Genomic DNA, 26796 nt, shown 5'->3' on the forward strand with positions numbered 1-26796 from the left:
CGGTGAGTCCTTTCCTTGCCCCCATGATTCTCTTTGGAAATGTGTTGCTAACTGACTTGATTTTGCTGCTTTCTGTAAGTACATTGCAGAAATTGGTAATCGTTCCTTTCAAGCAAGTCATACTCAAAGTTGACCCACTGAAATAATGGACTTAAAATCCATGGGCTTACTCTAGTTGGGTACAACCCATAGAGTTCAGCAAATCACAGAATGCCAGAGCTGCTTGTGAGACATGGTTTAGACTTTTCCTGCTCATCCCTTGGATTTATTCTCCCTCCCTAGGAATTTGCTGAACCCCACAGCCATCCATGTTCCAGATGAGTTTTGTAGATGGGAATCTGCTTATTTGATCGGAGAGGCAATGTGAGTTGAGAAGTGCCTTGCAGATGGTTAGCAACTTTTAACACTCCCAGCATTAATCTTTCAACCTCCATTTCAAAGTTTCCCTGACTTCTTGCGTCTCCCCCCTCAAAAAAATACCCAACACCACCAAGTAATTTGTCTTGCAGTGGTTGTCCTTGGAACACAACTCATTAATTTAGATTTTTGTCTCTTCTGCTTTTATCTTTGCTGAGAAAAAATAGGAGTAAACCCACCCAGTGCTTTCCCACAAGGACTTGGAGGTGTGGTTTAAAAAGAACTACAGAGAATGAACTTCTATATGGAGTTCAAAGGAAGTCTTAACAACAAGGCCTTTGTTTTAATTTGCATCCTGAATTTGTGTATAAAATACTGTACTTCCTGGCTCTGTAGTTTTGGCGTTGGCCATTAGTCACGTTTAAGTAGATTATAAGCGGAAAGAGAGGAAAAATAAAAGCCTAATAATAAATGAAGACTATTGCACAAACCACATCAGTACTGGTTTGCTTGCATATAACGCTATGAGAACGTGCGTCATTTTCTACAGAAGTCCACAAGAATGTTGAGCTGGTCTAAGCAATATTTGATGTTAAAGGGGTTCTTTGTCCATGTAAAGAATGAGCAAGGATGCTATGCACGGTCCTCTAGTGCTAGTCTGTTCAGAAGGTCCTGGAGGATGCATCTTACCAACCAAGGTCTGAAGTCTTCCTCTTTTGTAGACAGTGCATTAAGGAAATCAGAGGGTGTGGTATAAAGGCAGAGAAAGCTGCAGTTCCTGTCTCTTCAGTTTTCTGGAATCAGCTTGGGGCAAAAGTGTCTCTAGCTCAACCATCTTCTCCCTGTCTGAAGCTCTGGTATGGGGAAGTGCAAAACAGTGTTTGCTGTCCTAAGGTTACATTCTATGAGCCATGTATGTGTCAGATCTGGCAAATATTTTTTTTCTCAGCATTTTTTTAACGAGTCTCTTTCGGCAGAAAGGAAGAGAATTAATCAAATTTGACTGATAAATTTTTATTTAAAATGTGTGTTTCCTGGAGAGGGGTGGGATCCTGTACCAGTTGAGATTCCTGCATTGCAGGGGGTTGCACTAGATGGCCCCCAGGGTCCCTTCCAACTTAAAAAGCTAACCTTAAGGGTGATGGGATCGATGCCACTGCAGTTTAAATAGCTTTTGTTTGCATATTGAAGCCATGACTGCCTTAACAAGAAGGCAAGGGACACATCCTTCTGAAGTCTTTCCCCACTGAAACACCACTGTGGTTGGGAGAACCAAAGCGAGGAGGTACTCCCCCCCCCAAAAAAACTCCATAAGTGTTGGGAGTCTCGTTCTCTCTCTGCTTGTTTGACATAAAACTTAACACAGTTCTAGATTCCCCTGGCACTCTGTTGTGAGAGAGTTGTCCATCTTGGCTTTGTCTTACTCAAAAGAAACTGGCTGCATTGCACTTCTATAACCTTTGGGTTTTAGAGAGGAACAGAGCGTACGGGGTGGGGTTTGTTTTTTTTAAAATACATTTTGCAAACTCATTGCAAGCCAGGCAGATTTTGTGATGCATGACAGCAGTTGCCTCTTGATGAGCCCAGGGCATCTGTGCAATTGCATTTTGCCAGTTTTGTGATTTGGGAAAGCACCCACGGGATCATTAGTATTAGCACATCTCAAACAGAAATGGGCCACTTCCTTACAGCAACAGCACAGAGATTTTCTTGAGAAACACCAGTGCAAGGATTGGCTTGGTTCAGGCTTGTTTTCAATTACATCTCTCTCTTCCTGTTGATCATTTAAAATACAAAAATAACCTCTTACTGTGGATAAGATAGATTTTGGTTGGGACAGAATTTTTATTTCCCTCGAAGCCAATCTGCTGATTGGTTTCTTGGGAGAGAGAGAAGCTGAACGCTCTGGTAGTATTTTGAATGCAAGTTGCTTCCTGTTACTATTCTTAAGAACTGGGTTTGTAACCAGACCAGGTACCCATTTCATATGCTGTTCAAAGCACTACCGATTTCCAGAGCAAGATTGTTTTTTTGCCCCTGCCCCCCCCTCCAGTTGTTCACACTAACAAAATCAAAAACTGCAGACACAGGCCCAAGTCTTATAAATACAGTCGGACAGGCAGAGAAGATGGAATTTGGTTGGTTGGCATTCAGCCAGCAAAGCTAACTAACCCTACTGTAGGATTTGCAGCACTCACACACACAAAAAAGAGGGGGGATTTGGTTTCAGTATCTTTGCAGAGTAACCCATCTGTAGCTAACTGTTTGCATTTTATATACTGTACTCTTGAAAAAAGAAAACACACAAAGCCTTTAGGTCTGGTCCTAGTTGTTGACCCTCCGATGGAGAACTCACAGTGGTGGGGCTTGTTATGTCCGGTCCCTCTGTTCCAGCTGATGAAGTGTCTCAGTTTTGAAACCTGGATTGTACATTGAGGTCAGGGAATAAAATAAAGGATTCTCACCTCCCTTCCCACTCCTGTCACATTTTGTTGTTCCAGTACAAAACCCTTTCCAAAAACCAAGTGATACTTTTCATGACTACTCCAGAAGATGTTGTTTCTCTCCCGCTCTCTCCCTCTCTCTTTCACACACACACACACACACACACACACACACAGAGAGAGAGAGAGAGAGAGAGAGAGAGAGAGTTGTAATTATGAAGAATGCAGGGTGGATAAAATTGATTTTAAAATATATTTTTTAAAAATGAAGTGGCATTTTATATTAAGTCAGTTAAAAGACTTGATTGAAAATGAAATCTGAATTGAATAAAAACATAATGAACTCTACACTTATCTTTTGCAACTGAATAGAATTAACACCTGCTTTCCTATGCAACAGGACAAAAATGGAGAAAATGTTTTATTTGTGAGGTCAAGTACTGTAAATATGTTACACCAGGTCTCTTATTGTGCAGCATTATTGCAAACTATAAATATTTATGAGTATAACAAAACAGCTCGAGCATTTATTTTCTTTCTCATAGCTTACTAACTTTACTTTAGGGAGTTCTGAGCACTTAGGCCATAGTTCAGTATGGTGTGTGGCCCCTGCATTCTATCTTTGTTCCCTTCCACATGCCCTTTTCTAAGAGTGTCCTATGTTTTCCAGCATCCGTCAAATCCTGAGAGCAGTTTAGTAGGTTTACCAAAAGTAAAGATTTCTTTTTCTCCTATGCACAGTGTGTCTTGGGGATGGGAGGTGCTGATGGAGCAGTAGTAAAGTGAACAGCAGTTGGCAGATGCTACAGTTTTCCTGTGAGTATCTCAATTCAGACTTCATGCCAAAACATAGTTGAGAATGCTTGACTTAGAATTTGGCAGATGTCTAAATGGATGGACCATGATTTGCGATCAGCCAGAAATCCAGAAACTGGTGTGTGAAGCAGGTTTGCAAACCGCCCTGAGACCTCTGTGTACAGGGCAGTACGTATATGAATTCAAATAATAATAATAATAGCTTGGCTGAATTGAGAAGCCATATTTACCATAGTCACTGTGCCTCAGAAATGCACACAAACAAACCAAACCCAGCAGCTGCATATGTGTCTGGCTTTTCTGCTTACAAGGACACTTAAGCTGAATCTAAATGTTTGTTTCCAAACAGGAAGTCCTAAATACTTAGTGTAATGTTATCTTAATTCCTGGGCAGCTGATCCAGGCCATATCCAGCCCCCAAGTGACTTTTGGTGACCTGCAATCCACACTGCCCAAATTTGGCTGCATTTGTCAAGGTTTTAGAGAGGCTTAGGAAACAGGAAGAAGCATGGCCTTCTTTCACCTCAGAGCTGTGCTGGTGTAGGAGGAGACAGTGCTACCTCACTGCTGCTATGGGAAACAAACATTGCATTATTGTCCCTCCAGGGTAGTACTGGGGCAGGAGGAGACCCTCCTACACTGGTGCTGCCCTAGAGAAGTTCCCACCCACCCCTCTCTCTCTCTCTCTCTCTCTCTCTCTCTCTCTCTCTCTCTCTGTGTGTGTGTGTCTGTTTGCTTGTCTGTTTCCCGCCTCACTATGGATGTGCATTTTCCCACCACTTGTCTGTGTCCATCCCCTCTGCAGAATGCATGCATGTGTGAGTGTGCATCTGCTTGTGAAATGGGCCCAGGTTGGCATGCCAACCCTCAACATGGTCCTTCAGCCGAAAACCGACAAAACCCCAAAGAGATAGCCACCTCTGCCTTATTGCAAACTTTAATATAATTCCACATTTACCAAAATGGCTACCAGTCTTGCTCTGATGTGCCCGTTGGGGCATTGCATCTATGGCATACAATGCTTAGCATCTCCCAAATTGACTGCTTTACTTGGTGGTGGGCAACTCTCCAAGAGCCTCTGCATGTACAGATTCGGAGCAACTCCGTAAAACCCACAAATTTGTCAGAAGTGCAGAATTCAAATGTAATGATTAGAGATGGGCTATCAGGGCCACGGTTTTCCCAGCTATGGTTTTCCCAGTAGTGATGTATGGAAGTGAGAGCTGGTCCATAAAGAAGGCTGATCACCGAAGAATTGATGCTTTTGAATTATGGTGCTGGAGGAGACTCTTGAGAGTCCCATGGACTGCAAGAAGATCAAACCTATCCATTCTTAAGGAAATCAGCCCTGAGTGTTCACTGGAAGGACAGATCCTGAAGCTGAGGCTCCAATACTTTGGCCACCTCATGAGAAGACTCCCTGGAAAAGACCCTGATGTTGTGAAAGATGGAGGGCACAAGGAGAAGGGGACGACAGAGGACGAGATGGTTGGATAGTGTTCTCGAAGCTACAAATATGAGTTTGACCAAGCTGCGGGAGGCAGTGGAAGACAGGAGTGCCTGGCGTGCTCTGGTCCATGGGGTCATGAAGAGTCGGACACGACTAAACAACAACAACACATCAGGGCCATTGTGCACTCAGTAGCTTCATGGTGGCCTGCACTCCGTTTGTTTTGTCTGCTTCCCCCTCCTCTATTTCTGTGTCTGCTGAAGGCATTCCAGTGTAGATAAGCAGAGGGCAGGGCCATTCTTTCTCTAGCATGCTCTGGCTCTGCTCTTGCGTTCATTGTGCGCCCCTTGAAATTCCATGGCGCCCAGCCTCCTGTATTAATCCCTTTTCCTATCTGCCGTCTTTAAGAGGCAATAAGGAACTTGACTGCCTTGTGCCAAACAGAGTGGCACAGCTGCCGCCCACTTACTTGATTGTCTTTGGAAGCTGTGCCCAACAAGAATTTCATGCTACTCAGTTATCAGTGCAAGTGTGCTGTAAATGTGCAGGAAATATATTTTCATCTCTTTGTCATAAAAAGAAAACTAAGTGCATTATCTCTTTTGTATAGAATATGCAACCAAAATGTTTTGGGTTGTTTTTTTTTTTTAAATGAGACTTCACTGGTTTTACCATTGATTGCTGGCTTTGCAGTCTATTTGCCACTCCCTGAGAAATTTGACCAGTGAGGCTAACAGGAGCAGGCCTTAGTTAGAACCTGCAGGCATGTCTTACTCTAAACATCAGTCTGTTTGCTTATTGCCACTGGCTCAAAATTACCATAATCACCCTAGGCTAATATCCGAAGGGTTAATATTTGCTTTTGCTTCCCAGAAGAGCTGATCTCTGCAAAGTGTGCAATGAGATGAGGGAAACATTTGTACTCTGCTATCTTGGTGACAAACACCCGAGGGTTGTCAAAGTAATGATGGCTTTCCCAATTGGGATGAGATTGAATAAAGAAAGATTCATTCATGCTGATCTTTCTGTTGCTGTTCTAGGTGCTATATGACTTTACATTTTATTTTTATTGCTGCTTTTATTTCTTATTTCTTACATCATTCAAAGCAGAGAGTCACCCAAAGAGTCTTTTTTAGAGTGGATGAGCAGAAACTCACTGGTGGGGACAGGATTTCTCTTTCTACATCAGGCAAATGTTTTAATGTTCCAATTAGAAGCAGCCTCTTAAAATGACCATGTAAAGTTGGAGACTGTATGTTCCTTTCATAGGCACTTTTCGTAACACCACAGGCTTTGAGTTGTTTTATCTTGATGTGCATTGTGTCTCTCCTCAGAGCGCTAGGAAAATAGCAATGCTGTTAATCAAACATAAAGATAAAATATTGAATAAATGTCATTAAAATTGTATGCATCTAATTCACTTATTTTTGACATCTTTATCCTGCCTTTATTTCTGAAGGGCAGCTAGCAAAAGATGCAAAATACCAGAGTACAAAATGATGGTCGTAACAATGGAGAAAAATGGTTCCATAATGGCTTATCAGTGAAAGCCAAAAGCCAAGCCAGACAAAAGCAACTTGAAGTGCTTCTAGAAAGTTATCCTCAGTGAGAAAAGGAATTCCACAGCTGGGAAGCATCTTCTGAGAGGGCCTTGTATGTGAAGCTTCATCATTTGATCACGCTACACAGGATAAGGTAGCAGCCTTTGGTTGCTCTTGGCAAGTGCCCTAGACTACAATAGGTGAGGTCATCTGCTAACAATACTGGGCCCAAGCTGTTTAGGACAGGTGCCAGTCTTTTATTGCCCACACTGGCTGATGAATAGTTTCAGATCCCTATTTAAGGTGTTGGTTTTCACCTAGGAAGTCCTACATGACCTTACATCTAATGGAACACCTCTTCCCAGATGTAGATCACCTGTGAGGGCTCTTCTCTGTATACAGTAGCTCCTCAATCTGAAGGGTGGCCACAATAGTGGGTGGCTGAAAGGCAGCCTTTTTGTTGGTCCTTCCTTGATCTCATCTGCACTATACATTTAAAGCAGTATCATACCAATTTAAACAGGTTTCTGAGAGTGTTTAGGAAACCCCTAACAGCTGGGACTGGTAGGTCTGTGAGGGAAAGGGTCACCTAACAACTCTCAGCATCCTTAACAAAATTCAATTCCCAGGATCCTTATGGAATGCTCTCTCTATGGAAACTTGCCTAGCGCCCAGGTTGTTGCCTTTTTTGGTGCTCTGCTAGGACTTCTTTGTTCTCCCAGGCTTTCGACAATTCTGTAGTATCCATGTGAATATTTGATAGCTGTTTCAGTTCTGTGCTGAAAAAACTAAACTGGCAAGAAAACACCATCATCCAAGTGATCACTAGTTTACCATTTCAACAGACTTGCCCATCAGTGAGCAATCAGAGACACAGCACTGACTGGATGTCAATATCAAGAGTCAATGTCTTAAGCAAAGATACTTATCTCAATTCATTTGCAATGTGGAAACAGCAGCACTTCCTCTGTATTGTCTGGGCTATAAACAGGTTGCAAATACATTGTACAGCACTTAGGAGTGCCCTGATTTTGCTCAGGGCTTCTGAGCATGGCCATCATGTACCGGTAATCAGATCTTGAAAAGAAAACATTTGCAAACTTTCAAAAAGACCATGAAGACCTAGACGCTTTGAATGCTCCTTGTTTTGGTTTAAGATATTGACTCTTGATATTGACTTCCAGCCAGTGCTCATTCCCTCTTGATTTTAGAAACTTAACTGCGGTTTTGCATGAACAACCCAGATTTTAGGTTCCCGTATTGACTTTGGACCAGCTAATAATATTGAACTGCCTAAATCAAGGGAACACAATTTGCATGTCGATAGGAAACAGTTGCAAAATTGTGCAAAGAATTATCGCAAGTCAGCTCAGCCAATGGTCAGAGATGATGGGAGTTGTAGTCCAAGAACACCTGGGGACCCAAATTTGAAGAAGACTGTAGGTGATCCCTTTAATTGGGGATGCTGGATATTGAATGTGGCAACTTTTGCATGTGCTTATGATGGTCTGTCACTGTAAAGGAGAAGGATCTTGCTGTTATCTGAATGTCGAGGTAGTAGCTAAGTTTGATTTGGTATGGAAAGATATATCTACTCTGTTTTCTCCCCTCCAATTTTTTCCTCCTTTATGGTGCCTTGGGTTTCTGTTTGTCAGCTTCTAAACAACAGAATAAATCGGTGATTTTAAAGCTATTTCACAGTTGCCCTTACAAGTTTGTGAGTAGCTGTACTGAAATTGATCAGATTCTTGTTAATTTTACTTTGTTTTGGGAAATCTGTTTGGTGGAGCTGCAATTTTGTTATGGTTGCCGGTGTAATCTCAGGCCTTGTTGTGAGCAGAAATCAATTTCATGAAATTTCATGACGGGGGTTAAAGGCTCCCAGGCAGTGGAAGTGATTGCAACATCAAGGTGCAGCAACAATTGGCCTGCGGTTGATAATAGCGCACCAGAATCAGTAAACAAATGCCATGGCACAACAACAGCCATTAGTTCAAATCTTGAACTTGGCCTGGGAGACGTTGTTTGGAACAATTTAAGCTTGGCTTTCCTGTTTGAATATTTGTGCATTATACATAATTATCCCACCTTCTGCTCTCCATGAACCCAAGGCTGCATGCAATAAAATAAAATAGCATCCTGTTTTTCAAAATGCAACTGTTTAAATGAGAACAGCTTTTAAAAACACCAGCCAGCACAAAAAAGTACTAATAACAGAATCTTGAAGCTGTGAGCAGCCCAGAGACCACACACCTTAAGAAACCGGACCCTAGTAATTATGTTATTGGATGTAATTGTGCACATTTGCATAGGGCTTGTGCTAGCATTCGGTTATTATAGCTTGGCCTTTACATGACTCCGTTTTCTCTCTACACCTCTCTTTTAAAACCCGCTGCAAATTATTGTGGCAAAGTGGAAGCACTAGAGTGTGTTAAGGGCACCCTTGGAGAGGAGGTGGGTGGGGAGAGATATTCTTAATCTCCTTGTCGGGCTCCTCATTGGACCATTAAAGGCACAAGAGCTTGAAGCCTCAAGTATGATACACTGCAAAGTTTTCCTGCACAATCCCATTGAAATGAATGATAGAGGGGCAGCTATGTTACTCTGCTGCAGTAAGACCAACAAAGAGTCCCGTGGCACCTTAAAAGCTCACGCGTTTTATTGTGGTTTTAGCTTTCATGGACCAGAGCCCCACTGGGTTATAAATTTCAGGACTCCTTGGAATTTCTCTTTAAATGAATAGGAGCTAACCAAGGGAACTGCCACAATGAAGAATATGGGGCAGAGGGATTTTCTTCCACAGTAGCAAGAGTACACTGGGCAACAGGTTAGGCATTTAATCTTTCTTTAAACTTGTGTAGAATTTGGAGGGCAAGCATCATTGCATTTTTCAGCCTTTCCACTTCCAGTTGGTGGGTGTCATTTTCAGGCTCAGCTTAAACGGTTTATTAATAACAGTTGCTAAAAATCTCAGCTGGTTATTTTAGGAATGATGTGTAGGAAACATTTAGTGTGTCTCAATTTGTTCCTTCTTAAAATAAGGTGTGTGTGTGTGTGTGTGTGTGTGTGTGTGTGTGTGAGAAGCTGGGTGGGGGAGAGATTTGGTTTATGGGGGAAGGAAATGCCTTGAAATCTGAAGGAAACAAGAAAAGAGGGAGAAGTTGTTTTGAGTTGATAATGTGGGGACCTTCTTCCATCCTTTGCACCAGATGTTCCCAGACCTGGGAAGCAACTAATGTCTCTTCAGCTATTTTTCTTAGCAACTGTTACCAGGAAGGCCTGAACAATTTAAGAGGAATTGCAAGGACTTTAAATCATAACATTTAAGGCAACTCGTAGAAGTGCAGTCAAAATACCATTAGCTGTTCGAACGGAGAAGATGGGAGCCGGAAGAGGAAGTCGGTGGACCAGAGCCATAATTGCTCCAAGATAAATTTCAAGAGCAGGCTCTGAGATGACATTCCTCAAATAAAATCAAGGGTGACTCATGTTTGTTCGGATTAAGAGTAACACCAAATACATGAGACTATATTGACAAATATCCCAGATTTTTCGGGCTGGATTTTTGAAAACTATTTTGCAAGCCTCCTGGGGGAAAGCCTGTGCAAACATGCTTAAGTGGGGAAAACACGATACGAAGATCCAAGTTATGTCAAAAGTTTATACAGATCTTAAAATGTCAGGCTAAACCCCCCCCCCCATGTTTCCCCACCACCACCTTAAAGTTGGTTCTTATTCAAGTGTGCTTTCAGCTTTTCTTGTCAGGTTTAAGGAATACTTTGGGGCAATTTCATTCTCTTCTTTTTCAGGGATATCCACACACACACACACACGCCCCAGAAGCATTTATTCCCCCCCGGATCTGATTCTCCTGATCAGCTGCACAAAACTCCATATCACTAGTTACCATTTTAAGCTTGTCCATGCCTGTCTTGTGTTCTAACCTGAGATTCATGGCCCCGTTAGCTGTTTTTAAAATGTCTGTTATTTGTGAGCAGAGAGAGTCGGGGTTTTCTTCTAAAGGTTGCAGGGCTGCAGCCTAATCAACCAGCAGTGCTTTTCTAATTTTCATTATGTATTCTTCAGAATCATAGACCTCTCCCTGCAGTGCTGTCATTGCCTGCTGCGTGCTGTGTCAGTTTCACCTGCTGGCCAGGTCAGTCTCTTCCAACAGAGATTCATCAGGTGACGTGTGCATGTGTGTGCATGTGTGTGTATGTGTAATACTGTTTGCTGAAAACTTTCCTATGTCACCAGGCTTACAATAAAAGAAAAAAACATTTTCTTTCACGGTTAGTCTGTGATTCTGGTTTTCATGTGGTTTTTACTGAAATCTGACCTATAAGTAGGGTTGCCATATTTCAAAAAGAAAAACCAGGACACCCCAAAGGTTGTTGAGCTTTTTTTAACAATAAAATTAAATGATGTGTGAAATAACCCTCAAGTGTTTCCTCGTGTCCTGTCCTGTACAGCCCACCCTGGCGTCATGGTACCTCCAGATCTTTGTGCAGAATATCTTTCCACTCTTCCCTTCTCCTCCCAGTGCTATTAGTGTCACTGGCAGAGGGAAACAATAATGCTATGTACCTTTTGGAAACAACACAGATACATTCAATATTTTGTAGAATCTTGTCTGATTCTGTATGCTCTCAAAACAACCTCGTCTTTTGTTTTGTTTCCGGAGGGAAGGAAACCTTTTTTCATCATTAACATCCACTCTGAACCTATACTCAGTACCTTATTAGGAACTAGGCTTTAATGTTATGGAATTTAAATAACAACATATTTTGGAAGTTTCCCTCAAGATCAAGAGAGGTGAAATACAATAAGGGGAAATGCAATTAGGCCTTCGTTTCTTGTTTTAACATCTCGGGAAATATGGCTTATCTTCTTCCTCAATATTGTTGGCACTGTTAATGAAAGGGCCTTCAACAGAGGGAGAAAAACAAGAGCGTTGTTTGCACGATGATTACTTTCCCAAACATGGGGGAAACTTTTTCAAAGCGTTTGATTACATTTCAGTCTTTGCTTATTCTCTAACTGCTCCTGGCTGCCTTCATCACAGACCCCCCAGTTAAGGGTACTTTGAGACAAGCTTGCTCTGTGGGCAGTTCTTGTTTTGAAAACTTGCTATGAAATCTTTGGTGTTCAGCTGATTTTGCCAATATGGTGGCCACCTTTCAAAGCCAGTTCCATGTACAGTGGTACCCCGCAAGACAAACGCCTCGCGAGACGAAAAACTCGCAAAACGAAAGGTTTTTTTGTTTTCGAGTTGCCTCGCAAGACGAATTTCCCTATGGGCTTGCTTCGCAAAACGAAGCTTGCCCCGGGGACAGCGGGTCTTCTCTTTTGAAGCAAGGGGCTGCGGGGAGATCGCTTCTCCCCACCGCCCCTTGCTTCAAAAGAGGTCCGGGGGCAGCGGGAAGCGACGCGCTTCTTCCCCGCTGCCCCCGGACGTCTTTTGCAGCAAGGGGCTGCGGCGAGATCGCTATCTCCCCGCAGCCCCTTGCTTCAAAAGAGGTCCAGGGGCAGCGGGAAGCGACGTGCTTCTTCCCCGCTGCCCCCGGACCTCTTTTGAAGCAAGGGGCTGCGGGGAGATCGCTTCTCCCGGTGCTCCGAAGCCGGGCGGGGGGCAGGGGACACCTCCCGCCGCCGCGGGGACACCTTTTGAAGGCAGGCGGGGGGGAGCAAAGACTTTCGCCCCCCCGCCCGCCTTCAGAAGAGGTCCAGGACCTCTTCTGAAGGCTGGCGGGGGGCAAAAGTCTTTGTCCCCCCCTGCCTGCCTTCCCAGGGGCTTTTAAATCGCCCCAGACAGCAGAGAAGTCCTCCGCTGTCCGGGGCGATTTTAAAATGCCACCCGCCAGCATTTTAAGATCGCCCGGACAGCGGAGAAGTCCTCCGCTGTCCCGGGGTTTTTTAAAATGCTGGGGGTGGGAAGAAAAGCCCTTGTCCCCCCCCCCAGCCTTCAGAAGAGGTCCGGTGACAGACTGTCCCCGGACCTGGTCTGAAGGCGGTTTCCCTAGGAACGCATTAATTGATTTTCAATGCATTCCTATGGGAAACCGTGCATCGCAAGACGAAAAAACCGCAAGACGAAGAGACTTGCGGAACGAATTAATTTCGTCTTGCGAGGCACCACTGTAGATGAAAATGCCTAAATGGGATAAGTGGTGGCCCACAAATATTGCTTAACTCATCTGTGAGCCTCTTTTATGCTCCTTCAAAGCAAGTTCAGGGAAAGCCTTCTTAGTGGTGGCACCCTAGCTTTGGAATTCTCTTCCCTCTGAGATACAGGTGGCACAGACTTGACTGGGTTTTCTTCATCAGCTGGAGTGCTGGGCTTGGACTTGAGGGCCAGAGTGGATATCATCTATCTACTTTGTTTTCTTAAGTGACTGTGTTGTGTATGCAGTTCTGTTTTTAATTGCGGAATTACAGGTACATTTGCAATGAAGAGTGGGTAGGAAATATGATAATTAACCACTTCCCCCATCTTTCTCCAAGTCCTCTGGCACCTACAGGCAGCTTGGGAGAAAGGAAGGCATTTCCCTGACTTTATGCTGGGACTATAGAGAAATGGATAAGCAGGGAGAGAGCGCCCTGCAGATGCTTCACCACAAACACCCTTTGACCCTACCTCTTTGGCTGCTCTCCAGGGCAGAGACACAAGAAATAGGTTGGCTGGTTGACATTCTCTTGCTCACCGAGATTTGGATAAGACAAGAAACAGTGCAAGACAACTCCTGCTGTTTTCCATCTTCTCCAAAGGGCAAATCAAATGAGAGCTCAGGAGATGGGATTTATGATTCCTTGATTGTCCTTCTCACCAGGGGAACACTTGGAGAGTTGGTAAGTGGATTTGTGGATGCCTGCTGATAACTGGTTTTCAGATATGGCAAGTATATACCGCACCATGTGAACTGCAAGGGCTGTCATTTTTCTGATATCATTGGGTGAAACACATTAAACGTTGCACCAGTTTATGCTCTGTGTGGATGATGGCTCACTGAATTATCCAGAATTAGCCTACTTTGGGACCTTGTCTTCCAGAAGTCTACATCACTGTGCAGTACAAATTGGAAATACCCCGGTAGATGGTGCTCAAGAATGTGCGTCATTGTTTATTGGCTCTGTGTGACTATTAACATTCGTTGCCTGTACACAGGCATTCATTCATGCATGATCATTATGTACAGAACGGTATGAATGCAGGTGCTTCTGTCATCAAATCACTGAGCTGAACTATCATGTTCTGGGAGAAAAAAATTGCTGCTGGGAGCTTGGCCAGCAAATGGGAGCATGCCCAGATGCATGTCTGGGCGATCCATTCCATTTGTTGGTTCAAGAGGCAGCTAGTTACTACAGTCAGGAAGATGAACGGGGGACCAATAATCAGGAAGGTAAGTAGTACAGCAGAACCACAAGCACAGGCAAGGCAGGAATTGAGATGAGAGGAACATGGTGAGGCAGATGGAATAGGGAACAGGGGAGTCCTAATGAGGACAGATGGACATAAACATAGTGCAGCAGGGGATTGGGCCTGACCCAAAGCCTTTGAGGCTGATTGGGGAGTCAGCCAATCAGGTTTCAGAAAGGGCAACTCTCCTGTTTCCTTACTGAATGTTATAGCCAGGTCTCAGGGCAGTTAGCCGTAGGTGAAAACAAAGCTGCAAGTATCCAGTAAAACACAGCCAGCCACCAATGTTTTAAAAAGAAGCTGCTAGGGGATTTCTGTGTTAACACAGATAACCTTTTTTTAATAGGTGTGGCTCAGGATCTTGTGATTGCTATTGAGACAGAGCCATGATTGCAGTGTCTGCTGGGTAGAACATGTATAGCAGCTCATATTCTGGATATAGATTTTTGTACTGGACAAAATAGGGGGTGATGTTTGGGTGGGAGTCCATAGATCACCACTTTGATGAAACTGCAGTTAAAGCTCTAATCCAAGGGTTGCCAACCTGGTGCTCTCCAGATGTTGTGGACTATTGGCAATGTTTGCTGGGGCTGAAGGCCATTACAGTCCATAGGAGAGTAGCAGGCTGTCTGCTCCTTATATGACATCTACAAGGTTGGAAGGCCAGTTAGAAAGGTCCACTCCTGAAGGCTAATAAATGTGGATGAGACCCAGAGGCGTTACAGGAATATTTGTCTGACTCTCTGCTATTCTGTCACGGGCCTAGAAGAAAATGGGAAGCCTGTTGTGCAGATGACACAATAGTTCATAGACTCCCTCTAGTAACAGCACAGACACCTTCTTGCTTTACTGGGAAGCTAGAGTCAGTTATGAATAACACGTGATTTAGAAATAATTTGAAGACGACTTCTTTGGTAGCAGTGGAAAGAAACATTCTTCTTTCTCTCACCACTGTTCCCATGCATTCTCATTCTGCAGAGCTTTTCTTAGTGGTGAGAAGGCCAAAGGTTGCCCATCCCTGGTATAAAGGACTGGTGCCAGCTGTCCTTAAAGAGGCAGTGGTCAAACTGTTGTTATTGAAGCCTTCCCTTGAAACCAGGTGTCTGCAAACTGGATGCCAGTTTTTAATGGACTATCTTCACCTAGGTGATTGAGCAGGTGGTTGCTTATGAGCTGCAGGTGCTCTTGGACAAAGCGCTTGGTTCCAACCAGGATTTGAGCTGGACACTGCCTTGGTCTGCACACAGCCACTGCCAAGGGACAGAGGGTGTAGCCCTGTTGATGATCTCTCAATGCTGCCCACCACAGCATCCTTCTGAACCACTTAATTAGGTCAGTAGTAAGAGGTACTGCTTTGCAGTAGCTTTGTTTCTATGTTGGCTGAAGTCTCCAGAGAATGGTGCTGAAGACAGTCCTTATTTTACCAGCAGGAATTGTCCTGTGAGGTTCCCCAGGGTTATATATTGTCTCCCCTTATTATTAACATCTACATGAGATTGTTGGGAGAGGTTATTCAAGGGTGCAGAGCACGGTGCCCTCAGTAAGCTGGTAACACATTGCCGTATTTCTCCTTTCCTTTCTGCAGTGTGACAAGAGTCTTCCACGAATGACTGCTTGAGATCAATAATGGACTAGATGAGGGTGAATAAATTGAAACATAATCCTGACAAGATTGATTATTGTGGGTGGGCCCAGTGGTATTGATGGGGTCAGACTCCTTCTTAGGAAACAAGCTTATAGTTCAGAAGTTCTTAGACACCCAGTGCCAAGGGTAGTTTGAGTGGGGGGGGGTTGCTGTTCCACTTTCTGTAGGCTGAAAAGTGTTGTGTATGCTTTGTTGATTATTATTATTACTTACCTGACTACTGTAATGTGCAATATGTGGGACTGCCCTTGAAACTGTAAAATATGGCAATGCAGCTGTTAGCTGAAGCAAACCAGGTCTTTGGACCTGCACTGGCTACAAGTTTGACTACCTACCAATTACAAGGTGCTGATTTTGACTCTGAAGCCTTAAATTGCTTGGGTCTTGGCTCTCTTACAGAGCACATTTTCCTAAATGAACCTCTGTATGAATTAAGACCAGCAGTGAAGTTAGGTAGCAAGAGGGTACTTCTCAGTAGGAACCCTGTAGTATGAGTCTCCCCGTAGAGCAGAGCTTTCCAAACTTTTCAAGTCGGTAACACACTTTTTAGACATGCATCGTTTCGTGACACAGTAATTGAGTTTTACTAGCAAATCAGAGGTTAAACCAACCCCTTTCCAGCCCCGAAAGGAGCGCAGGGAGTGTTCGTGTGACACACCTACACACTACAGCTGACACACTAACGTGTCACGACACACAGTTTGGAAAGCTCTGGCTTAGAAAGATGCATCAGGCTATTTTTGCCAATTTTAGGGGATTAATTATCTTTTTCTATTTTAAAAGTGATTTCTTTGTCAGACTTTTATGGTTTTGATTTCACTTTGCCTTCTATCTCAAAGTTGCTGCTGCTTTTTTCCAGATCCATTAGGTTTTAAGTTGTTTTGATAGGGTTTTAATTTTTTTGCCTTGATTTTCTTGTGCCAAGGACTGCTCTTGGTGGAAAGGTAAGCTATCAATTTAGATTTAATAATTAAATTCCCAGATTTGGGTCTTAGTGAGCCTCTGGGGGAGTTTGGCAACAAAGGGGGGGGTGGAACCACGGAGAGTCCTCTGTGGGTCTCAGCTGTCATGTGTTTGGCTCATGCTATTAAGAGGCTGCTCTTGACTGACTGGGGCAATTGTGACGTGAGGCAATCATTAGGTGTATTAAGCTTCAGCCATTTGGGGCTTTTCTAGGCAAAATTCGAAGGCAGCTTCGTGGAAGAGTGCATTATATTGGTCTAACCTTGAGCTTGTTGGCAGTTGCTACTGTTGAATCAGTGAGAAAAACGGTTGTGGGCTTCCCACCAATTGGAAGATAGCACTCAGTACCATTTGTGGCCTAGAGCAGGGTTAGTCAATATGGTGCCCTCCCGAAGTTATTGCAGCTTCTGTCAGCCTCAGCCAGCATGGGCAATGGTCAGGGAAAGTGGATATTATATAGTCCAACAATATCTGAAGGCACTATGTTACCTGTCTCAGGTCTAGAAAATAGCAAGAGTTGTCAATTACCTCAAACCTGAATGCCCAAGGGAGCTGAATGCTCTCAGTGACAGTGAAAGGCATTTTTGCCCAGCACTATTACTTCAGTACTGCCTGGATTCAGTTCCATGCAAACGCTCAGTCCGACCATGGCCAGATGCTCAAGGTGTAAAACCAAGGTAAAATGAAAAGAATGAAAGCCTGAATATTATCCAGATATTGAGAGTGCCAGACTTAGTTTTGCTTTATCCAAGAAGGCCCTGTTAAAAGTGGGCGGAGTCTGTGTCTGAGGACCAATCTTACAAATGCCCATTGGATCTCATCATTGTCACAAGTGTGTGTGTGTGTGTGTGTGTGTATCTGTATCTGTTGGTGATTAATGGTATCAAATGTAAGAACTGACAAGCTTTAATGGTGATCCTGTGGATGATGTTAGGGAGTAGGGTGGTAGCTGATGGTTTGGGAATTAGTGCACAATCACTTTTAGTGTTCACTTTATGCAAAGTTTTGCATTTTATGTTTTGAGGGGGGGGGGGAACAAGTAATATCAAAAGCAGTATTGTGATGATTTGGTAGATGAGAAGTAAATGTGACTTCCTTCACGTCTTGGGATGGCCTCTTGCGTCTGAGTGCAGAACTTAAGGCTCTGGTTTTTGCTCCCAGGGCATCTGGTAGCCAGCTCCTGAATGCTGCATGGAATGCTTTGGTGCTTTCAACAGCCTCCACCCTTTGCAAAAGAGCATGGAGGAGAAGAAAAAGAATCAGCCTTAAGCAGAAAGAAAAACAAACCATTATTGTTTTAATCACAGCAGTAGAGAGGTCATAAATCTAGAAGGCAGGTAAGCAGTTGTAGGAAATGCACGTGGGTGCAAAAGGGTTAGATTTTGCTCTAATGATATTTTAGATGCTCAGTGACCCTGGTAAAGCTAAACTTTCACTGAGTGAGTAGCACAGATAGAAAAGCCTGTGCAAAAAGCAGATAACCGCTGGTGAAAGTTACTTGAGCAAAAGAAACCCCCCCAGAAACCTTGCCCGCACTATTTTCTGTTCTTCTCACAAGTTCTCCTTTCCCCATAATAAACTTCCTAAGATCTCGGTAATTTAAAGTGCAGTGCCTGGGGTTCATGTGTATTAATGTGGGGAGGGGTGTGTGTTTCTGTCTCTCCTCAGTGATGTCAAGGGAGCTTTTATGTTTGGAAGCAGACATGGTCAGAAGCGATATTGTTTCTTCTTCTTTTTACTAGGGAGAGTTTTCTTCTTTCCTTTTCTTTTCAAAAAAGGGGGGAAGAAACTCATTATTGAATTTCACAGATTTTTATTTTTTGTCAGATCTGTTCTGTGCAGAGCCTCCACATCCAAAAGATAGCTTGGCATTTAAAGGCTAAATGGGGTGAACCACAAACATGCCTTTGAGGCTTTTTTTCAAAGGTTCCCTCTTCAAAAGGCTCTTTCCCCTCCTCTGTTAGAAAAAGCATAGAATATGGCCAGAGATTTTGAACAGTAGGCTAGAGCAGAGGCCTCTTGGGTTGCTTGAATCCCTCTATGTCCCTCTGTGATCTGAACATCTGACAGGCTCTTGTTTTTCAGAAGGATCCTCATTCTGGCTGCCTCTGCTTTGTGTCCTTCAAGGAGGAGACACACACAGACTTAGGGGACCTCTTGTTGTGTTTCTTCTAGAGATGCTGACCTTGCCTTCATTCACGGAGCATTGCTACCAGAAGCTCTGTACAAGTCCACCAGTTGTAAAGGGTGTTTTTTTTGGGGGGGGGGGCGTGACATGTTTTCAGACAAGATAGTGGGTGCACAGTTTTGCACTAGGAATGTGTTGGAGTTGGTTACTGTTGGCTATCTAATGGTTGTAAGTAAAAGGTACGGTAAAGGACCCCTGGAATGTTAAGTCCAGTCAAAGGCGACTATGGGGTTGTAGCGCTCACCTCGCTTTCCCTAATGGTTGTACTCAGAAGAAGAAAAAGAAGAGTTTGGATTTGATATCCCGCCTTTCACTCCCCTTCAGGAGTCTCAAAGTGGCTAACATTCTCCTTTCCCTTCCTCCCCCACGACAAACACTCTGTGAGGTGAGTGGGGCTGAGAGACTTCAAAGAAGTGTGACTAACCCAAGGTTATCCAGCAGCTGCATGTGGAGGAGCAGAGACTCGAACCCGGTTCCCCAGATTACGAGACTACCGCTCTTAACCACTACACCACACTCAGGGCTGAAAGAGCTTCGTAAGCTGGTCTGTCCCCTGCCTACAACTAATCCTTCCTTGGTAGAGCGGTTACGGCTTCTAACAAATTGTAATTGTGAAGAAATGCACATGTTTTCATGCATGACAGTGTACACTGTGATTTCCCCCCCCACACACACACACATGCACACAAAGAAGATGTGTGTAAAGTTATCCGCAAGCTTCTAAAGGATTCCTTTCAAGAAGAAATTGTCTGAAATTTGGCTTTGATTCAAAAAGTATTTAATTGGGGCATTGGGCAAGACTCTTTGAGCTGGATTCAAACATGTTTGCTTCTGGGCATTGGACAAGGCCCTCTGTGAGTAGATATAATAAAGGAAAAAAGACAAGCCAATTTTATGGCCTTCCAGCCTTGGCCTTGACTCTCTAGTGTTGTATTTGATATTTGGATCATGTCCTAATGTCTTAACTCAGAAGTTGGCGTATCTAATTTCTTGATTAGTTGAAAACTGCTTCTCCTTTCCAACTTTGGCGCTCAAATGCAGCTGGATGGGTACATGCAGCTACTGAATAGGTTAACATGTTACTTTTAGGAAATAGGACAAATTTCCTCAAATCAAATCCGTTATTTCTCTGACCTTTTATTATCAGAATGGGCTTTGTTTATATTCTCAGGACGTCGACTGCATGAAGCATATCTTACTGCATTGTGAGCAGTACGAGCAAGCAAGGGACCAACTGATTAAACCCCTATTGGCAAATCTTCCAGGAAAATCTGAAGCCTCCCATATTAAATATCTTTTGGATGACAGGTCTAATGATATTTCACTGGCCGTGGCAAAGTTTCTTTTGGAAGTCAAAAGAAAGAAAGATCATCAAGCTCGAGACAAAACAAAATGACCGCCTTGGTTTCTCTCTCTTCTGTGGTTGGCTGTCTTAACTGTATTTTGTTCTGAAATTGTTCTATGGGTCTTTGGACCGCAATAAAGATTTATTATTATTTATTAGAGAAGATCTCCCTCCATGCCTTTGGCCTGCTGTAGCAGAACCCGACCTTTGTAGGAAATCTGTCTGTGATACCCAGAGGCCTTGGCAAGCCTCCTATTTTGACAATGCTCCTCTGCACCTTCTTGATTTTGCATTACGTTTCTCAAGGAGCCACTTTCTACTTGTGTTGTTTCCCAGCATGCTGGGAAGGTTACAGAACCATCGTGGATAGTAGCCCTTGATAGCCTCGCCCATCATCAGTTTCTCTAATTCCTGCTCAAAACCATCTAAGTTGGTGGGCATCACCATATCTTATGGCAGAAATTTCCACTGTTCAGCACGGTGTTCTATGAAGTAGTATTTCATTTTGTCTGTCCTGAATCTCCTACCCTGCAGTTTCACTGAATGGCCCTGCATCCTAGGATTATGGGAAAGAGAAACTTTCTGTAAACCTCTATCATGTCTTACTAATCTTTTCTTCTAAGTTTCAGAAGCCACAAACACTGTCACCCTGAGAGTGCGAAATGGCTGCCACTTTCCCAAAGACCTAATCCACAAACCTCTCTCAGGTTCTCCATGTCAGCTCTCTTGGTCTGAAGGAAATGAACTTGTTCCAGAGAGGCAGGAGCTCATGGCACAGAGCAGACTGTCCGTAGGTAGATTGCTGCATACCCAACACTTTACTGGGGCTTTCTTTCACCTGGAACTCAGTTCTGGCACCTCTCAGGTGGGCGGCATTGCCATTCTAACAGAATGAGGGAGGTGTTCATGGTGAGTTCCCGCACCTGTTTTTCTAGAAGAATAGCACTGCATTTCATACAATACACCACATAGCTCGCACACCCCTGTTGACTTTCTTCCTTCAGAACTGTTTCATTTATTGGACTTATTCACTGGAAAATGAGGGTGGGGATGACTACCCTGTCCTCCTGCCCAGCCCCTTCTCCTCATTCTGTTGCTAAACTTGCACAGCTGCTTAATTCACCTGTGTGTGAATCACCTGCTTAATTCACTCCACTGTTTACCTTGATGCTTTGTCACTGGGGATGAGACGCTTCTATCCGCTGGGACTTCCCTTGTGATCATAGACCTACCTTCCTTTTATACTCCTTGTTGCTTCCTCCAACAACTGAGGCAGCCAATTAGGTAAGTGTGTGTGAATCAACTACTGGGCTGCGTCAGACTCCGGTGAATGAAAATTTAATATAAGTTGAGCCTCCTGGGAATGCTGATGTTTTATCAGGGGAGTCGATAATCAGTCATGGTTAAGGAGAAGATGTGGGTTGTTTGGAACCCATCTGGGAATGCAAGGGTCTACCTTACTTTGCACTTAAGAAAAACCCATACAGTGGTACCTCGGGTTACAGACGCTTCAGGTTACAGACTCCGCTAACCCAGAAATAGTACCTCGGGTTAAGAACTTTGCTTCAGGATGAGAACAGAAATCGCGCGGCGGCAGCAGGAGGCCCCATTAGCTAAAGTGGTGCTTCAGGTTAAGAACAGTTTCAGGTTAAGGATGGACCTCCAGAACGAATTAAGTTCTTAACCCGAGGTACCACTGTACTTAGGGTTTTAAAGTTTCTCAGTTGAAGTAATATCTACGCTGATGCTTTAGTCAGTTTATATTCTGTGATTGTAAGTTGTTTAAAGCACAATACAGTGGTACCTCGGGTTAATAACTTAATTCGTTCTGGAGGTCTGTTCTTAACCTGAAACTGTTCTTAACCTGAAGCACCACTTTAGCTAATGGGGCCTCCTGCTGCCGCTGCGCCACCGCTGCATGATTTCTGTTCTCAACCTGAAGCAAAGTTCTTAACCTGAGGTACTATTTCTGGGTTAGCGGAGTCTGTAACCTGAAGCCCGAGGTACCACTGTATTGAAAACAGTTTAAATGCTGGAGCCTGCACTGGAGATGATGATGATGATGATGTAAGCTGCACTGAACTTCAGCTGAAAGCTACACTGTTGTTGTTTTCATTTTTAAACTGATTTTTCCACTAGCTAGGTCTGTACTGTGGCCCTTGCTGGTACAGAACTCTACATTAATTTCCATCCTCTTTCCCAGCTTGGGTTTAGTTTAGGTTTGTCATTATTTAGTAGGTGAAAGTTTGTGAAAAGTTGGGTGGTACAGGGGGTTTTTTTTGCCCCAGGAGTGTGTCTGTCAGCTGCTCCTGGCCTGACTTTTTGATATGAGCCCCAGTAATGACAATAATAGTTCTGATTAGTAGCTTGCTGTGTATACATGATTATTTCCAGTGGGTGGTGGTGTGCAACTTGGTTTTGCTTTTTATTTAAGGCTGTTTGATTTGCAGCCTTAATTTGGAGGCCCCTTCCTTGTTGCTGGCAAGTGACCTGATAATATTCTAGTCTCTGTCTCTTTTAAACGATTGAGGCTCTCAACTAGAAAAAGGAAATTCTTTCACATTAGTCCATTTGAACAGCAAGGCAATTTTCCACATGGTGGCTTTATGGAAATGTGCTGCAGCTCCTTCCAACCATGACCAGGACATTATAGGAAATGTATTTTCATGGAAGATTTGCTTCAATTGCCAAGTGCAGGGTGTGGTGGCGGTGGCAATGGTGAGAATGGTGTTTGTTCTGTTAATGGACAACTGTGCGCCATGATGTGAATCCCTTCTGTTAAATTAAATTGGCTGTGTTTCCCACCATGACCAGCTTGTCGCTACTGATGCATTGTTCCTTGCCGTGAAGACCCTGCTGTGTGATGTGGCAAGACATCTTCTGGAGAGAAAGTGAGACACACACGAGGTGTGTGCAAAGAATTATTTTGGGGAGGCTGTCAGGCACAAACAGTTGCCATTGGCAGCATCCACACTAAACCATGGTTTAGTGTTTGGAGGGCAAGCCATAGTGAGCCTCAGGTTCACACACTTTCCCCTCTGCTCCCTTCTGATGTGGCCACAAGGAAAATCAGAGTTTTCAGGTTAGATTAACTGTAGTTTTAGCATTATGTGCAAACAGAGTCATTGGAGATGTGCTTCTGTACACCTAGCTACTAACAGCAGACAGCATTTATTTTAGTAAGCCATGAATTCTTCCAACACCCAAAAAGCATCCTCTTGATGTGTTAAAACTAAGTATATGGGGAAGCTTTTCTTAGCTTTCCTGAATCTCTTGATTTTGTAAAATTACCATATAAGGCATTTCTCCACCTCTCTTTCTGTTTAGCTCCAAGGCGTTTTATAAATAAGCAAATAAATAAATGTTACTTTTTGTGTTTTTTAATAGTGTGTTTAGTTTTGATAGTATGAGCCCTGCTGGACATAAGCTGCTGCTTGCACAGGTCTCCCTGGATTGCTTCCACTGGGCATAATCAAAGCAGAGTTAAGTCCCATTGAATCAATGGGTCTTAAGTGCTTAATTGTGCATTCAAGCCCCATTGATTTCAATGGGATTTAAATACTCAGAGCTTTCTCTGGATTGCACCCAAGAGAATTTGCACATCTCACCCAGAATGCATAATTTTGATTGCATTTTTTTTTCCTTTAAAGGAGCCTACTAGTTCTTAATGCCACTGGGGTGATTTTGGTAATTAGCTGACAGGGGCACTGATGTTCGGTGGCTAATTATCACTAATTTAATTGGCTTTCAGCATACCAGTAGCTGTACCTGTTAAGAAGGGAAACAGCAAAGTCTTTCAGAAAATTGGTTCATTATTAATCCAATTCATTCCCCTCCCCCTGTCCCTGTGCCACAATTGGACTAGATTAGAAAAGAGATGTAGGTCTGTTTGCAGACTGCGCAAAAAAAGCTGAAATGAGCAATTAGAACCACACACATGTGGACAGATGGCTTATTCACTTTTGATTAAACATATGAGCAGGGTTGATAGATACAACGTGTGTGTTGTGGTGTATGTTTTGTTCCTCAAACCTATCTTTTAAAATATATGTGGAAAACAGCTTCAGAAGGATGGCAGAGGAGGCCCCCGTGAACGAACATGTTTCATCCTTCAAGTTATGATTACTGTAATTCGCTGTATGTGGGACTGCCTTTGAATACAGTAGTTCAGATGTGACAGCTAGTTTACTAACTGCCTGGGACCAGGTGTTATGGTCATTTTACCCAAGCACTAGGCCAGTTTGTCTATTTCCTGGAAATTCAAAGTGCTGGTTTTAATCTTCATCATTATACAGGACCAGGATACTTGAAGAGCTGTCTGTCCCCACATGTGCCTGCTCCTACAATATGATCCTCACTAGTCTTTTGTGGGTGCTCTCTTCCTGGTCTGAGGTGAGGTGGGAGGCTACCAGGTAGATGGCCTCCTCAGTGGGGGCACTGAAATTATGAAATGCTCTTCCAAGAGAGATCCTCCTAGTGTCTTCTTGCTTATAATTTCACTGCCACCCAAAACCTTTCCATTTTCTGCATGTTTTTGATTATAATTTTTAATTCTACTAATCGTTTTACCTGCCTTTTAGGTCTTGTGCCTGCTCTGACGTGCAATATTTGTGCTTTAATTATTCTTGCACTTTAATTTCTGTAGCCTGCCCTTGGGAGGTTTATTATTCTTACTAGGTATAAAAAAAATATTTAGAATAAATAATCGTTCACTTCTCATTGATACATATTTAATTTACTTTGGTGTAACTGTGCTTGGGACCACAGTCACCGCCCTTGTTTATGGTCTGCTATGGAAATGCTGATTGCTGCCTAGACATGATTCACTCTTATTGGGGATTAAAACCTACCATGTAAGGGAAAGGTCTCTGTACCATCAAGACTGATGAAAGGGGTGCATTCCGTCTGTACGATGACACATAAGGTGCTCAGGATCAAGTGACCCTAATCATGTGGTCAGTGACAGGACCTGATTTAATCCCTTTGTGAGGTAAGTGTGAAACATGCACCTGGTATTATAGAGAGAGACAGGCGCTCAAGCACAGTAGCTCTCTTCAAATGATGGATTGACTTTTGTGTGGAGATAAATCGGTGCCCTCATGAGGATGAAGAAATAAATGTGGTAGGAAGCCGAAAGACCTAAAAGTCTCTCTTAACCCACATTCTTTGGGAAATGGAATCAATCTTTTGAAAGTTTGCTAGACGATACCCAGTATAATATAAATCCCACAAAGATTTTGACCACGGAATTTAGCGAATCCAGGCTTTTACCACACCACAATTTTTGTTCAAGGGAACGCTCTCACGATTCGCTCTTGCAATTAAAATCATCATGTGGGAAACTTTTATTACTAGGGTTACAAGCTTTAATCCATTTAATCAGTGCAATTAAAGCTTTAAAAGGCAGGTTTTAAACTCCCCCCCCCCAAAAAAAACCCCTGATGTATGGGATTCATAAGAAGCAGAGACTCTGGGACTTGCCACTGTGCAGCTGCATCAGAATCAGTGCAGGTGAAAAAGAAACTCACAGCACAATCCTATGCAAATCTACCCAGAAACAGAATTAGAGTCTGGAAAAGGACCTTAAAGGCCAACACCGTACCAGTGCTGGAAATTCACTAGTACAGCACCCCTGCTAAGTAGCCATGCAGCCTCTGCATAAAAGGAGAATTCTCTGCCTTCCAAGGCAGTGTGTTCCACTGTCAAAACTACTTGTCCTGTCTGGAGGCTATTCCAAAAGCTGTTCCTATTCCAACATCATTTGGATGGCTCCAGGTTGGCTCGGGCTGCTCTGAGGCAACCCAAGAAATCAAAGTTGCCCCTTGACAGTGAAGAAGTGCCAGACCAATATGCCCATTCTGGGAATTTATGGATTCTTTCCTTAGGCAGCACTGAAGAAACCAGCCATTCATAAACCAGCCACATGATAAGCTACAACAAAGCAAAAATAATTTCCCTTCGGTTTGTGATTTAACCCAGCTTGTCTTGCATTCCCCAGCGTTACCCATGTGCTTATCTGGTTTTCTGTTATCAAATGCAGATGGGCCATAACCATTTTTTGGTTATTTAAGTCCTTGGTTGTTCTGTTAAGTGTTCGTTTCTCTCCCAGATACATCAAAAACATATTAAATACAAAAGCAGAAAGGGGAGGGGTCGAATTTTTCCTATCATTGATTATATTGATTCATTGGGTTATGAATCATCAAGCTGATGTACAGACATATCATGAAAATACGTAAAATAGTTTTTTAAACAATGCAAAAAAGCCACTGAAAATAGTCTTGGAAACAATGCAAAATTAGGAGATATTAATGTGACGGACATTCAAATGTTTGAAGATGGCTCATATTTCCTCTTAATCATCTTGTTTTCAGGCTAAATGTACCCCCAACTCCTTTGCCTTTTCTCATAGGACTTGGTCTCCAGAATATGTCACCCTCCTTTTGACGTGCTCCAGTTTGTGCTTCTTAATACCCTCTTAAACCTCAGTGCCCAGAACAGTAGTCTTAAGTGATGTCTGACCAAAGCAAAATAGATCTGGACACGGTACTTTTGTAGATACAACCCAGAATTGTGCTAGCCTTTATGACCATCCCAATGAGTTCAGTGGGGTTTCTGTTCCCCTTCCCA

At 43.3% G+C, this 26796-nt stretch overlaps 1 protein-coding gene and 1 long non-coding RNA gene across 2 annotated transcripts in view; one reads left to right on the top strand and one right to left on the bottom strand.

Annotated features, from left to right (window-relative positions):
- Nucleotides 1–26796, top strand: part of HS6ST1 (heparan sulfate 6-O-sulfotransferase 1) — a 194403-nt gene that overhangs the window by 15647 nt on the left and 151960 nt on the right. The gene's annotated exons all lie outside the window — the stretch shown is intronic.
- Nucleotides 6090–7459, bottom strand: LOC310708053. Its single transcript, XR_014526830.1, has 2 exons — nt 6985–7459; nt 6090–6422 (listed from the first exon to the last, which is right to left on the bottom strand). It is a non-coding gene; the product is annotated as an uncharacterized lncRNA (long non-coding RNA).

This window comes from Podarcis liolepis (genome assembly GCF_965112155.1).
Source record: "Podarcis liolepis genome assembly, chromosome: 5".
Classification (NCBI taxonomy): Eukaryota; Metazoa; Chordata; class Lepidosauria; order Squamata; family Lacertidae; genus Podarcis; species Podarcis liolepis.